This window comes from Bufo gargarizans, chromosome 6, assembly GCF_014858855.1.
Source record: "Bufo gargarizans isolate SCDJY-AF-19 chromosome 6, ASM1485885v1, whole genome shotgun sequence".
In the NCBI taxonomy this organism is placed as follows: domain Eukaryota; kingdom Metazoa; phylum Chordata; class Amphibia; order Anura; family Bufonidae; genus Bufo; species Bufo gargarizans.
Genome location: NC_058085.1, coordinates 313,112,931 through 313,128,524, shown reverse-complemented (window position 1 = coordinate 313,128,524; position 15,594 = coordinate 313,112,931). Strand labels below are relative to the sequence as shown.

At 45.2% G+C, this 15,594-nt stretch overlaps 1 protein-coding gene across 3 annotated transcripts in view; it reads right to left on the bottom strand.

Annotated features, from left to right (window-relative positions):
- The window catches only part of LOC122940909 (intelectin-1-like), a 36,729-nt gene extending 21,614 nt beyond the window's left edge, over positions 1-15,115 (bottom strand). For 2 of the 3 annotated variants that reach the window (XM_044297817.1, XM_044297820.1), the window contains exons 1-2: positions 14,983-15,115; positions 13,530-13,627 (exon numbers count right to left, since the gene is read on the bottom strand). The gene's annotated coding sequence lies outside the window, so the exon portion shown is untranslated. Of the gene's footprint in view, positions 1-13,529; positions 13,628-14,760; positions 14,934-14,982 lie in introns of those variants that run through there. The other variant, XM_044297816.1, reaches the window with a different exon arrangement.
- Between the last annotated feature and the right edge of the window lie 479 nt (positions 15,116-15,594).

The following is a 15,594-nucleotide window of genomic DNA, read 5'->3' as shown; positions in this document are numbered from 1 at the left end:
CTCTGTGGGAGGCGTATCGTCATCGTCCTGCCTTTCCCCCCAGCCACGCACCAGTGATGGACCCGAGCTGCGTTGGGTGCCACCCCGCTGTGACCATGCTTCATCCTCATCCTCCTCCACCTCCTCCTCATCCTCGTCCTCCTCGTCCTCCAGTAGTGGGCCCTGGCTGGCCACATTTGTACCTGGCCTCTGCTGTTGCCAAAAACCTCCCTCTGAGTCACTTCGAAGAGACTGGCCTGAAAGTGCTAAAAATGACCCCTCTTCCTCCTCCTCCTCCTCCTCCTCCTGGGCCACCTCCTCTTCCATCATCGCCCTAAGTGTTTTCTCAAGGCGACATAGAAGTGGTATTGTAACGCTGATAACGGTGTCATCGCCACTGGCCATGTTGGTGGAGTACTCGAAACAGCGCAACAGGGCACACAGGTCTCGCATGGAGGCCCAGTCATTGGTGGTGAAGTGGTGCTGTTCTGTAGTGCGACTGACCCGTGCGTGCTGCAGCTGAAACTCCACTATGGCCTGCTGCTGCTCGCACAGTCTGTCCAGCATGTGCAAGGTGGAGTTCCACCTGGTGGGCACGTCGCATATGAGGCGGTGAGCGGGAAGGCCGAAGTTACGCTGTAGCGCAGACAGGCGAGCAGCAGCAGGATGTGAACGCCGGAAGCGCGAACAGACGGCCCGCACTTTATGCAGCAGCTCTGACATGTCGGGGTAGTTGTGAATGAACTTCTGCACCACCAAATTCAGCACATGCGCCAAGCAAGGGATGTGCGTCAAATTGGCTAGTCCCAGAGCTGCAACGAGATTTCGCCCATTATCACACACCAACAGGCCGGGCTTGAGGCTCACCGGCAGCAACCACTCGTCGGTCTGTTGTTCAATACCCCGCCACAACTCCTGTGCGGTGTGGGGCCTGTCCCCCAAACATATGAGTTTCAGAATGGCCTGCTGACGTTTACCCCGGGCTGTGCTGAAGTTGGTGGTGAAGGTGTGTGGCTGACTGGATGAGCAGGTGGAAGAAGAGGAGGAGGAAGCCGAGAAGGAGGAGGTGGCAACAGGAGGCAAAGAATGTTGCCCTGCGATCCTTGGCGGCGGAAGGACGTGCGCCAAACAGCTCTCCGCCTGGGGCCCAGCTGCCACTACATTTACCCAGTGTGCAGTTAGGGAGATATAGCGTCCCTGGCCGTGCTTACTGGTCCACGTATCTGTGGTTAGGTGGACCTTGCTACAGATGGCGTTGCGCAGTGCACACTTGATTTTATCGGATACTTGGTTGTGCAGGGAAGGCACGGCTCTCTTGGAGAAGTAGTGCCGGCTGGGAACAACATACTGTGGGACAGCAAGCGACATGAGCTGTTTGAAGCTGTCTGTGTCCACCAGCCTAAATGACAGCATTTCATAGGCCAGTAGTTTAGAAATGCTGGCATTCAGGGCCAGGGATCGAGGGTGGCTAGGTGGGAATTTACGCTTTCTATCAAATGTTTGTGAGATGGAGAGCTGAACGCTGGCGTGTGACATGGTTGAGACGCTTGGTGACGGAGGTGGTGGTGGTGGTGTTGGTGGTACATCCCCTGTTTGCTGGGCGGCAGGTGCCAACGTTCCTCCAGAGGCGGAGGAAGAGGCCGAGGCGGCAGCAGCAGAATAGGCCGAGGCGGCAGCAGCAGAAGAGGTAGCAGGGGGAGCCTGAGTGACTTCCTTGGTTTTAAGGTGTTTACTCCACTGCAGTTCATGCTTTGCATGCAGGTGCCTGGTCATGCAGGTTGTGCTCAGGTTCAGAACGTTAATGCCTCGCTTCAGGCTCTGATGGCACAGCGTGCAAACCACTCGGGTCTTGTCGTCAGCACATTGTTTGAAGAAGTGCCATGCCAGGGAACTCCTTGAAGCTGCCTTTGGGGTGCTCGGTCCCAGATGGCGGCGGTCAGTAGCAGGCGGAGTCTCTTGGCGGCGGGTGTTCTGCTTTTGCCCACTGCTCCCTCTTTTGCTACGCTGTTGGCTCGGTCTCACCACTGCCTCTTCCTCCGAACTGTGAAAGTCAGTGGCACGACCTTCATTCCATGTGGGGTCTAGGACCTCATCGTCCCCTGCATCGTCTTCCACCCAGTCTTGATCCCTGACCTCCTGTTCAGTCTGCACACTGCAGAAAGACGCAGCAGTTGGCACCTGTGTTTCGTCATCATCAGAGACATGCTGAGGTGGTATTCCCATGTCCTCATCATCAGGAAACATAAGTGGTTGTGCGTCAGTGCATTCTATGTCTTTCACCGCTGGGGAAGGGCTAGGTGGATGCCCTTGGGAAACCCTGCCAGCGGAGTCTTCAAACAGCATAAGAGACTGCTGCATAACTTGAGGCTGAGACAGTTTCCCTGGTATGCATGGGGGTGATGTGACAGACTGATGGGGTTGGTTTTCAGGCGCCATCTGTGCGCTTTCTGCAGAAGACTGGGTGGGAGATAATGTGAACGTGCTGGATCCACTGTCGGCCACCCAATTGACTAATGCCTGTACCTGCTCAGGCCTTACCATCCTTAGAACGGCATTGGGCCCCACCATATATCGCTGTAAATTCTGGCGGCTACTGGGACCTGAGGTAGTTGGTACACTAGGACGTGTGGATGTGGCAGAACGGCCACGTCCTCTCCCAGCACCAGAGGGTCCACTAACACCACCACGACCATGTCCACGTCCGCGTCCCTTACTAGATGTTTTTCTCATTGTTATGGTTCACCACAACAACAAATATATTATTTGGCCCAATGTATTGTATTCAAATTCAGCGGGATATAAATTTGAGGCCTAGTATTTAGGCGCTGGGTGACCGGTATGGATTTAGTGACAGAATTAGACTTGGAAATGCACAGAAGCGTGTGTGTGAAGTTATTCTGAATGACCCTATGTGCACCTTGAATATTATATACCCTTTTTGGGATAGATTTCAAATAGCTCTGATATAGCAGGAACCACTAAATTATGAAATTGCTAAATTGGGAATTGTACTTCAACCCAGAACAAAAAATGTGCTTTGACGGACACTAAATAACTTTCCCAGCTACAACAGGACAGCGGTAACGAGAGATTTAGCGGGATATAAATTTGAGGCCTAGTATTTAGGCGCTGGGTGACCGGTATGGATTTAGTGACAGAATTAGACTTGGAAATGCACAGAAGCGTGTGTGTGAAGTTATTCTGAATGACCCTATGTGCACCTTGAATATTATATACCCTTTTGGGATAGATTTCAAATAGCTCTGATATAGCAGGAACCACTAAATTATGAAATTGCTAAATTGGGAATTGTACTTCAACCCAGAACAAAAAATGTGCTTTGACGGACACTAAATAACTTTCCCAGCTACAACAGGACAGCGGTAACGAGAGATTTAGCGGGATATAAATTTGAGGCCTAGTATTTAGGCGCTGGGTGACCGGTATGGATTTAGTGACAGAATTAGACTTGGAAATGCACAGAAGCGTGTGTGTGAAGTTATTCTGAATGACCCTATGTGCACCTTGAATATTATATACCCTTTTTGGGATAGATTTCAAATAGCTCTGATATAGCAGGAACCACTAAATTATGAAATTGCTAAATTGGGAATTGTACTTCAACCCAGAACAAAAAATGTGCTTTGACGGACACTAAATAACTTTCCCAGCTACAACAGGACAGCGGTAACGAGAGATTTAGCGGGATATAAATTTGAGGCCTAGTATTTAGGCGCTGGGTGACCGGTATGGATTTAGTGACAGAATTAGACTTGGAAATGCACAGTAGCGTGTGTGTGAAGTTATTCTGAATGACCCTATGTGCACCTTGAATATTATATACCCTTTTAGGGATAGATTTCAAATAGCTCTGATATAGCAGGAACCACTAAATTATGAAATTGCTAAATTGGGAATTGTACTTCAACCCAGAACAAAAAATGTGCTTTGACGGACACTAAATAACTTTCCCAGCTACAACAGGACAGCGGTAACGAGAGATTTAGCGGGATATAAATTTGAGGCCTAGTATTTAGGCGCTGGGTGACCGGTATGGATTTAGTGACAGAATTAGACTTGGAAATGCACAGTAGCGTGTGTGTGAAGTTATTCTGAATGACCCTATGTGCACCTTGAATATTATATACCCTTTTTGGGATAGATTTCAAATAGCTCTGATATAGCAGGAACCACTAAATTATGAAATTGCTAAATTGGGAATTGTACTTCAACCCAGAACAAAAAATGTGCTTTGACGGACACTAAATATCTTGCCCAGCAACAACAGTACAGCGGTGGGTAACGAGAGATTTAGAGGGAATTAAATTTGAGGCCTAGTATTTAGGCGCTGGGTCACCGGTATGGATTTAGTGACAGAATTAGACTTGGAAATGCACAGAAGCGTGTGTGTGAAGTTATTCTGAATGACCCTATGTGCACCTTCAATATTATATACCCTTTTTGGGATAGATTTCAAATAGCTCTGATAAAGCAGGAACCACTAAATTATGAAATTGCTAAATTGGGAATTGTACTTCAACCCAGAACAAAAAATGTGCTTTGACGGACACTAAATAACTTTCCCAGCTACAACAGGACAGCGGTAACGAGAGATTTAGCGGGATATAAATTTGAGGCCTAGTATTTAGGCGCTGGGTGACCGGTATGGATTTAGTGACAGAATTAGACTTGGAAATGCACAGAAGCGTGTGTGTGAAGTTATTCTGAATGACCCTATGTGCACCTTGAATATTATATACCCTTTTTGGGATAGATTTCAAATAGCTCTGATATAGCAGGAACCACTAAATTATGAAATTGCTAAATTGGGAATTGTACTTCAACCCAGAACAAAAAATGTGCTTTGACGGACACTAAATAACTTTCCCAGCTACAACAGGACAGCGGTAACGAGAGATTTAGCGGGATATAAATTTGAGGCCTAGTATTTAGGCGCTGGGTGACCGGTATGGATTTAGTGACAGAATTAGACTTGGAAATGCACAGTAGCGTGTGTGTGAAGTTATTCTGAATGACCCTATGTGCACCTTGAATATTATATACCCTTTTAGGGATAGATTTCAAATAGCTCTGATATAGCAGGAACCACTAAATTATGAAATTGCTAAATTGGGAATTGTACTTCAACCCAGAACAAAAAATGTGCTTTGACGGACACTAAATAACTTTCCCAGCCACAACAGGACAGCGGTAACGAGAGATTTAGCGGGATATAAATTTGAGGCCTAGTATTTAGGCGCTGGGTGACCGGTATGGATTTAGTGACAGAATTAGACTGGGATATGGCCAAAAAATAACCACACTATTGCTGGTTAAATGCACTTGGTGACGGGCGCAGCTTGCCCCTGATGTAGTATATGGCCAAAAAATGAACAGACTATTGCTGGTTAAATGCACTTGGTGTCACAGCTTGACCAACCACACTACTGAGGGTTAAATGCACTTGGTGACGGGCGCAGCTTGCCCCTGATGTAGTATATGGCCAAAAAATGAACAGACTATTGCTGGTTAAATGCACTTGGTGTGACAGCTTCACCCTGATGTAGGCTTTAGCCAAAAAACAACCACACCATTGAGGGTTAAATGCACTTGGTGACAGGCGCAGCTTGCCCCTGATTTAGTATATGGCCAAAAAATGAACAGACTATTGCTGGTTAAATGCACTTGGTGTGACAGCTTCACCCTGATGTAGGCTTTAGCCAAAAAACAACCACACCATTGAGGGTTAAATGCACTTGGTGACAGGCGCAGCTTGCCCCTGATTTAGTATATGGCCAAAAAATGAACAGACTATTGCTGGTTAAATGCACTTGGTGTGACAGCTTCACCCTGATGTAGGCTTTAGCCAAAAAACAACCATACCATTGAGGGTTAAATGCACTTGGTCGCAGCTTGGATGCACTTGGTCGCAGCACCGCACAAGACACAAAATGGCCGCCGATCACCCCATAAAAAAGTGACTGACAAACGGTCTGGGCAGCCTAAAAACAGTGAGTGAGCATTTGAGTATCAGCAGCTCAATGATGCACAGCTGCAGATCGATCGATTAATCAAGTGAAGTCCTTTGGAGGAGTTAATCTGCCTAATCTCGCCCTACTGTCGCATCCGCAACCTCTCCCTACGCTAATCAGAGCAGAGTGACGGGCGGCGCTATGTGACTCCAGCTTAAATAGAGGCTGGGTCACATGGTGCTCTGGCCAATCACAGCCATGCCAATAGTAGGCATGGCTGTGACGGCCTCTTGGGGCAAGTAGTATGACGCTTGTTGATTGGCTGCTTTGCAGCCTTTCAAAAAGCGCCAAGAAAGCGTCACAAAAGCGCCAAGAAAGCGACGAACACCGAACCCGAACCCGGACTTTTACGAAAATGTCCGGGTTCGGGTCCGTGTCACGGACACCCCAAAATTCGGTACGAACCCGAACTATACAGTTCGAGTTCGCTCATCCCTATTCCTGTTATTAACTATGTGGCAGAGCCAGTGACAGTGAGCCGGCGGCAGGGGATACATGCTGGGCCGGTAGGTAATAAGTCACACAGAGAAAAAACTGTGTCTGAACAGGCGGATAACCCTGCTGTGATTGCTCCCTCGCAGAAACCTGCAGGGGAGAAGGTTTCTGGGTTACCTCAGTTGCCCATGACCAAAGCTAGTTTTGGGATGACAAGGATCCGGGATCCCATGCTAGCCCGGGTAAGAGGTAGCACAATATTGAAACCTGAGACTGGTAAAATAATAAAGGTGCTGGACAGTCGTGCGGATAAGGACTATGAGACTGATGAACTTGATGTTACAGATATGCTTATGCATGAGGGAGTGTTGGGGTGTAATCTTCCCTTATGTTGGGAGTTGTGGAGTAATGGAGACACTTCTGCAGAGAGTGCAAAAACTCCTGCAGAACTTGTACCTGTACCTTTTAAGTGAATGTGTAAGGGAAAGGACCATTGAAAACGGTGATGGTACCATGTTTGCCGAAATGCATAATGGAAATGTGAAGTTATGTGATAATAACGACATGCCTTTTCCTTTGCAGGCTGTGATTGGGGAAAAAGCTCCCCCTGTTGATAAACATGTGTCTGATATAAAAGTGTTGATAAATGTTAAAGAAACACCGCTAGGAGACCCCATTGTAGACAATGTGTCAGGGCTAGAGGGTGTACCACACGTACCAGAGGTGGATGTGCAGTCTCCACAGGTTTCTATGATTAATAAAATGTCCCAGGTGGGGATTGACTCAGGGGTGCCCCTAGAGGTCAGGGTTAATAATGACACGAGCAATATAAGTGGACTATGTGCCGTGACAGTTAGCAACTCTGAGAGTGAGGCTACCATGTCAAGACCCAGCAAAACTAAAGTGGTTACTAGTAGCGACCAGGTGACAGTTATATCTGACGAGACGAGAGTTCAGTCGGGTGACAGCCTAGTGTCTGACGCTCATATCCAGACAGTTGTAGATGACCTGACAGGACAGTACAGCTACAAACTTGAAGAGGTGTTTGCTCGCTCTGCACAGTCCCTAGATACATTAGAGATGGGGCTAGCGGTTCTTGCAGAGCAAGTGCAGGAATCTCCAGAGGAGTCACAGAAAGAGATGAATGAACTGAAGGAACTAGAGTCACTAATAGAAGTGGAAATTCTCCAACTTCAAGAGGAACTTGCAGCTTCTGAGCGATCCAGACTTCATGCAGAGCAGGAAAGAGATTAGCTGGCTGATGAGGTTCTAAACAGAGCCTCAGTAAAATCTGCTCTCTTGGAGGAGAAAAGACATTTGGAAGCCAGGATGGCTCAATTTGATCAAGAGTTATGTGATCGGATGGTGGACCTGGACCACCAGAGACAAACTGTATCTAGATTGGAGAAGAAACAAAAGAAGTTTGACCAGCTCTTGGTTGAAGAGAAATACATATCGGCTCGATATGCCGAAGAACGTGACCGAGCGGAGGCTGATGCTTGGGAGAAAGAGTCCAAGGCCCTCTCCTTGGCTAGAGCCCTTGAAGAAGTGCTTGAGGAGCGAAATGAATTAGAGAGACTGAACAAGCAACTCAGAGCAGAGATGGAAGCTCTCATGAGCTCAAAAGATGCCATCTATGAGGTGGAGAAGCCTAAGCGTGCTGCTGAACAGCAGGTGGAAGAAAATGAGAAACCGGAAGAGGGAGATCCTCTGGAAGGTGCCAAGAAGTCAGAGCCTGGTAAGAGTGGGTCTGGAGATGGTGGTGCTGGCCAAGGCAGAGAAGATGGAAAAGTTATCAGCTGAACCAGTTGATGGGGCTGATGTGGATGCAGAGGCCAAGAATCTCATGACAGTGTGTAACCAGGACCAGGTCGCAAAAGACGTCCCCTCCGCCTACAAGGCCTTCCAAGTAGCCAGCAGCCTGCTGGGGAAGAAATATGAGGAAATGGACGACCAGTATGCAGATCCGGGCTATTACGATGGGCTGTCTCTCCTGACTCCTCCCCAAAAGGAGACCAGTGTTCTGGGTGAGCCTCTGGAGAAAACGCCAGAAGACAATGAGTATGCTGAAGACCCCAGTGCCTCCAACCTTGGTGCGAAAGGGAAGGAGGAATTAAGAAAGCAAGGATATGATGCTATGTCCCTGAATGGTGAGAAGGCTAATAAAGTAAAGGAGGACGCCAAAGAGACAGAGGCCAAGGAAGCTAAGGCCGAGCTCTTGAAGTGGGAGAAATCCTTGGATGTTCCAGAGATCAAGGGTAAAGCCGAAGTTGGGAGAGGCAGTGAAGAGGCAGAAGACCCTGAAACTGAGGCACCATCTGAGGAAACCACTGCTGAAAAAGAAGCGAGCGGGGGCAAGCCAGCTCTGCTGACGGAGCTTCGCAAAGACGAGAAGAAAAGGCCTAAGCGTCTGCAAGAGCCAGCGAAGTCAAACAGAGAGTCTGTCGTTTGCATAAAAACATATTCTGAAGGGAGTTCCAGAAGCCGAGATCAAAATTCTAAGAGTAAAGGAAAAAGAAATGTACGATCTGCTGTTAAAATAAAGAGACAAAAAGAGGCGAGTCATAAGAAGCGTGCTCGGCTGAAGCAGCGGTGTAAGTCAAAGAGAGAGAAAGATAAAAAGAGAGGGTCTGCCTGTCACATGGACATGGGAACATTGTAGACAATGTCTCTTGGGCAAGATGTCAGTGTGGGTAACAAACCAAGCACTGATGGTATGGGTCTGGCAAAATAAATGGAAGCCTCTGACGCTGACCACATCTTGGTCAGAACATGGCAAGAAAATGCTGATGCCGTGTCACGAGCATCCAGTGTGTACGTGTGTTCACCCCCACAGGTTTGAACAGAGGGGGGGGGGGGATATGTGGCAATGTGAACATTTGAGGTGTTGTTTCCCCAGGTTCCAGTCCGGGACTTAGGGCATGCTCATGTCCAGGGATCCTATTTAATCCTGCTACTGGATCCTGGGTGGGTCTCACTCTGGAGAGTGTGCAGACAGAGGCCTGGTGAGGCTCTGTCAGTATGGTCTCAGCTAGGCAAGGCTGAGGGGCCACGAGGCTATGCAATAGCCTGGACTTTGGGGGACTCAGCGACACCCGGGATCAAGCATTGAAAGGTCAGAGTCAGGAGGACTGCTAGACCACAACCCCCTCCAAAAGTACTGCATTTGTTACAGCCTGAGGGCTGGTGGACTGTTGTCTGCGGTAAGCCGCACCTGGTTCCATGTGGGAACACTATCGTATAGCCGAGTTAGGGATACAATGTTTATTATGTTTAGGTAGAGCCCAGACGGGCAGGCTTTTGTTTTATGCCATGTTGTGTATGAAGAGTGTCAAATAAATTGCACTGTTTGGACCTGAAACCCAGTGGTTATGAAGATCATTGTGAGAATGACCCCCGAATAAGAGGCGATCCTTTACAAGTGTTAACCCTGCCCATTTGTTGAAAAGCTGAGCACGGGACACCCAGGAGTCAGGGGTATGTGCTCACACAACCTAGTTCCCCGCTTATAGGTATGGCACCACCTCTGGTAGGAAGCCGAATCAGCTAGAGATGCACCAAGAGTCCTCCCTTCCAATGGGAATCTCCAAGTGGCCTGTATCCCGATTGATCCTCTGAACGGTTTTGTACCGGGATCACTGGAAATTAAAGAGATGCAAGAACCGGTTAAGTACTTGGGTATTCAGATAACATCTAATCCCAGGGACTACATACAGCTGAATGGGCTCCCCAAAATACTGGAGATTCGGAAGAAAATGGAGGTCTGGAGAAAAATACATATTTTAATGGCAGGTCGCATTTCACTGGTGAAGATGTGTATACTACCCTTCCTGAATTAAATTTTTTTGGAATGCACCAGTAATAATTCCCAAAAGCATATTTAAAAGAATAGCTACTTTAATAGCGGACTTGATATGGCGAGGTAAAAAAACGAGAATAAGAGCACTTATATTGTATATTCATGAGAAAGAGGGTGGGTTATCACGCCCAGATTTAGAATTGTATTTAATCTCTGGGCAGATAAAAAATATGATAATGTGGAGTAAGTCATATAGATATAAGACCATGATAGCAGGGATTAATATAAAATCTGGAAAATTGTAGTATTTTTCAATTACTAGAAGCGGATATTTTGTCACAACAACAATCTAGTAAAATACCCTTATTTGAGCTGTGGACTAAAGCTTGGAAAATGGCAAGAGAATTGTGGCCTCAGAGGTGAATACATTTAGACACTTTGTTGTGGGATAATATTCACTTTAGGGAATTAGAATTAATTGAACAAAAGAATCTGGTGGAAATATGGAATCTTTAAAGTGGGCCATGTATGGAAAGAGGGTGATATAATTACCTATCAAGATCTCAAAAACTAATATGTAATAGGAAATAAAGATCTGAGTTTTTTTTTTTTTTTTTTACCTACAATTGAAACAAGCTTTGCGAGCGGAGATAGGAAAAGGAACACGAATTGCTACCCTTCCACGACCCTTAGTCAATATTTCTAACTTAGCAGTAGAGAAGAAACTGATCTCTAAAATATATGGATCTTTGCTACATCAGAAGACAAATAAAAGAGCCGTCAATACCTTAAATCATAGCTGGTCTAAAGTTGCAACGGGAAGAATTTGGGGAAAAGGCCATTCAGGCAAAAAATAGGGTATCAAATCATTTCTCCCATAGAAGATTTAATATACTATATTGTTTATATTATTCCCCTAACATTTTAACGAAATTTTATAAATCTAAACAATTTAGTTGTAAAAAATGTGGGGAGGAAGGGGCAGACGATGTTCACATACTTTGGACATGTATAAAGATCCAGCAATTCTGGGGGAATGTAAAGGGAAAAAATAGAGAAGTACCATCTGTTTAGAGTCCCTATTTGCTTTGAGATATGTATTCTGGGAATGATGGATAAAATAGACACCTCTAAAGATCGAGATGTAGCATCCAAACTATTATTTTATGCGAGGAAATGTATTGTTGCACATTGGGGAGATAGGGTGGCACCTACAGTTAAGGAGTGGGAGAATTTTGACTAGAGTCTCGCTGGTTAGAGAGGAATTTCACAAATTATTTTTTTTCCCTCTTCTGTCTCTCCAAGGGGAGGACTAAGCATCAGGGAGGGTTGGAAGGGTATGAATTATGTAATGGCATATAATATTTATATTGAAAAAAATATATAAAAAAATTAAGGTACTGTTTGAAGATTTGTATGAAACATGCAATTAATAAAGATTACTATAAAAAAAAATAAAAAAAAATGGCCCCACATATAATGGCACTGAGCACCACCAATAGTGGGGCAATATGTGTCAGTTCTGTGCCAGAAAAGAGCAATGAAGTGAAAACCTTGTTGTATGCTAATAGCTCAACCATGCCTATTAGTGCAAGTCAAGCTCCATAACTCAAATTAGCAAAATTCAACAGTAATCATGCAGATAATGGCGAATGAGGAGGTAAATACATATCTAGGTAACTGTTTGAGCCAAGAACAAAGGCACATGATTGTAAAACAAGATTAAAGGTGTCTATTAGTGTTGGGTGAATCAAAGTATCCGAAGTGGACTGTCACAGTATAAGGGGAGGAACACCAGAATGACAACAGAAATAAAATTACCAGGATCTAGGCTTCAGGGCTAGGGAAAGGGAAATGGTGACCACCTAAGGAAACCCTAAACCTAGCCCTGACTCCTGTCAGTATGAATAGACTCTGATGTTGGGAATATTCATACATCGTAAACCTAGGCCCTAGTAACCCTGAAAAGCCGTAGGATTAGTGACCGTGTCTGAGACTACTGGTTCCTTCCCAGATGAATGAACCAGTGTCTCCCTGAGGCCTAGTAAACAACGAGCAAATGGGAGAAGCAAAATACCAAGAAAAGTACACTTATCTTCAGTGGAAAATGGATGAGCAGGAACTCAGATGAGGATCACAAACCAGCATTTCCAACTCCAGGCAGAGAATTTTAACCGCATGGTATGAAGTGTCCAGACTAAATAGAGAAACAGTAATGACCACAAGCTACACCTGAGACAAGAGGTGTGGTCATTACCAACAACAACACTGCAACAAGTGAAAACAGGCTGTCAGATGACCTAACATGCAGCCAGACTCTCAGATCTTGTATCCTCTGTCACTGGAGGGACTGTGACAGTACCCCCCATCTACGGATGACCTCTAGACACACAGGTCCGACCTTATCCGGATGGGCCCTGTGAAAGGCATTCACAAGGCGACTAGCACTAACGTCAGCCACTGGAATCCACATTCTCTCCTCTGGACCGTAACCCTTCCAGTGAATGAGGTACTAAAGGGATCTACAAAGAATTTGTGAGTCCACTATCCTGGCGATCTGAAATTCAAGATTACCGTCCACCATGACAGGAGCGGGAGGCAAGGAGGACGGTTCCGCAGGTTCGACATATCTCTTCAGCAATGATTTGTAGAAAACATTATGAATTTTAAATCCTGCGGAAGTTCAAGACGAAAGGCTACTGGGTTAATCATGGCAGAGAACTTATATGGACCAATAAACCTTGGACCCAACTTATAAGAAAGTACCTTCAACTTAATGTTTCTTGTGGACAGCCACACAGAATCACCCACTCTCAGGTCTGGACCACTCCTAAGTCTCTTGTCAGCCATCCGTTTTCTTTTTTTTTTTTTGCCCATGTTTTTAAATTATTTTGAATTTTCCTCTTCAGGTATACCAGAAGTATCAGTACTAGAAAATGTGCCAAACTTTTGCATTGGACGAGCTGGCATCCAGTAGCATTGAGAAAAGGAATACCAACAGGGCAGTATCTGAGAGCCAGAAGGAACTGCGCTACTGAAGAGGCATTTAAGAAAGAGGCGGATGAGCTCTATAATCGATTCAGGAGCAGAGGTTACCCACGTAAATGCCTCAAAAAGGCATTTAATCGTGTCAAAAGCATAAATAGGGATGAATTAATATCTCAGAATTACAAAATTAATCAGAAGAAAGAAGAAAAAGACAAAAGGATTAGATGCATAGGGACCTATGATTGTGGTAACCAACAGGTGATGAAGATTTTAAAGAAGCATTGGAGGATACTTACCAGTGATGAACAGCTGAGGGATGTACTACCATCACATCCCAGCGTCACATATAGGAGAGGACCAAATTTGAGGGATAAGCTTGTTCACAGCTTCCTACCTGAAAGACAAATGATAGATGCAAGCTGGTTAAAGTCCAGTATCATTAGTTCTTTTCCTTGCGGAAGTTGCACGTTTTGTAAATTTTTGCCAAAAGTAAAACAATGCAAAAACCCCATGGATGGACGTATCTATGAGATCAGAGAATTTTTCAATTGCCGCAGTAGTGGCATTATCTACATTGCCTCATGTAATTGTCCCAAATTATATGTGGGCAAAACCACACAGGAGTTGAGGCGCAGAATATCTGGCCACATCAGTGCCATCAATACGGGCAAAGATACGTCCTTATATAGACATATCACCTATGTACATGGTGGAAATTTGGAGGTTTTGAAGTTTTGGGGCCTGGAGAAAAAAACTCTAGGACCAAGAAAAGGCAATTTAGATACTAAACTACTGCAGGAAGAGGCCAGATGGATATACAAACTACAGACTCTGAGCCCTGGAGGACTAAATGAGGGTTTTTCATATACGGCCTTCATTTAAAATAAAATATACATAGCAAATGCCTAAAAAAAAAAAAAAAAAAAAAAAAATGACAAAAGAATTATAAGTAAATAATTATTGAACATCATATTGAAAGAACAAACTAGAAGAATCATAATTTGACCCCAATTTCATTCCAGCAACCACTGATTCACTAGTATATGACTACGTTATAGCTCTGATTGAAGCAGCTTGCCATGGAATCACATCCACGAAGAGAGATGATAGGAGTACTAGTCTATGGAGCGGTATAAATCATGGTGGATGGTCCATAAAAAAGGTAGGCAGCTTTGAGACATTACATATTAATATCAAAATAAAGATACAAGAAGTGGTCTATCCTCGCTCCAGCCACAAACGATATGGCTGCGCTCCCCCCCCCCCCCCTCCCTCCATCTTAGATGAATACCATGACATCCATCTATGCAATTAAAATCTGGTATTGATGTGTAGAATTACGTAACAATTTAATAACAATAAAAATGTTACATTGATGGATGTCACAATATACATTTATCAACATAGACATCTGCAACAGTCCAGATTCGTTAGTGCCTTCACTAAAAACCTGTTAGTGGTGTATTGAATTATATAATAATAAAATAATAATAAAAATCTGACATTGATATATGTCATAATACACACCCATTAACATAGATAATTGTCATAGTCCTGATCCGACAGTGCCCTCACCCAAGGATATCTATATGATATATAGTATGTATGGAGTGACAATACTGTGGGGCACTAAAGGGTTAATGGGATTAGTCATGGAGGAGGAGAGAATGTGGTGATAGGGTGGAGCCTCTGCAATGCGATCTCAAATGGATCAGAACCGCCTATGCACCATGCAACATTATTGTTTACCTGTCACTAATAGATGACGGAGAAGTAGGAGAGGAGCGCACAGGAAGCGCGTCGGTGAACGAAGCCTGTGTCATGGATGAATGACTTGATGCAGGCTACAGTGATTGGCTGGAATGGTGAACGTTGAGAGGTGGGCGGGACCCACAAGGACATATAGGAGGGTCATAATGAGCGCGCGGACACATACACCTCTATCCCCTGACGAAGCCACGGTGTGGCGAAACATGTCGGGAGGGAGGGAAATGTGTTGTCAATTTTAAGCAGTGTCTGACCGGCAGGGAAACGAAGTATTTAGTACGCTGCAATCAGCAGCATTGCAAACATAGGAGAGAGTGTGAGAGCGAGCCCTAACAGGGATAGATAGTGCTACAGCGTGCCTCTATGAATGTTAATAGAGGCCACGCTAGAGTAAAAGCAGAGGGAGATGACAGGGAGCCAGCACAGATAGAGGATGAATGGTGATGTAGCGATAGCGATGTGTGAGAAGCTGACTGCTACATCTGCAGGAGTGGAAACGGCAACATTGTTAGCAGAGCGTTACTAAAGGGCACAGTGAACCTATAGTAGGAGTGACACTTCAGCCAGCACATGATAGTAGCGATAGCTGCGTGT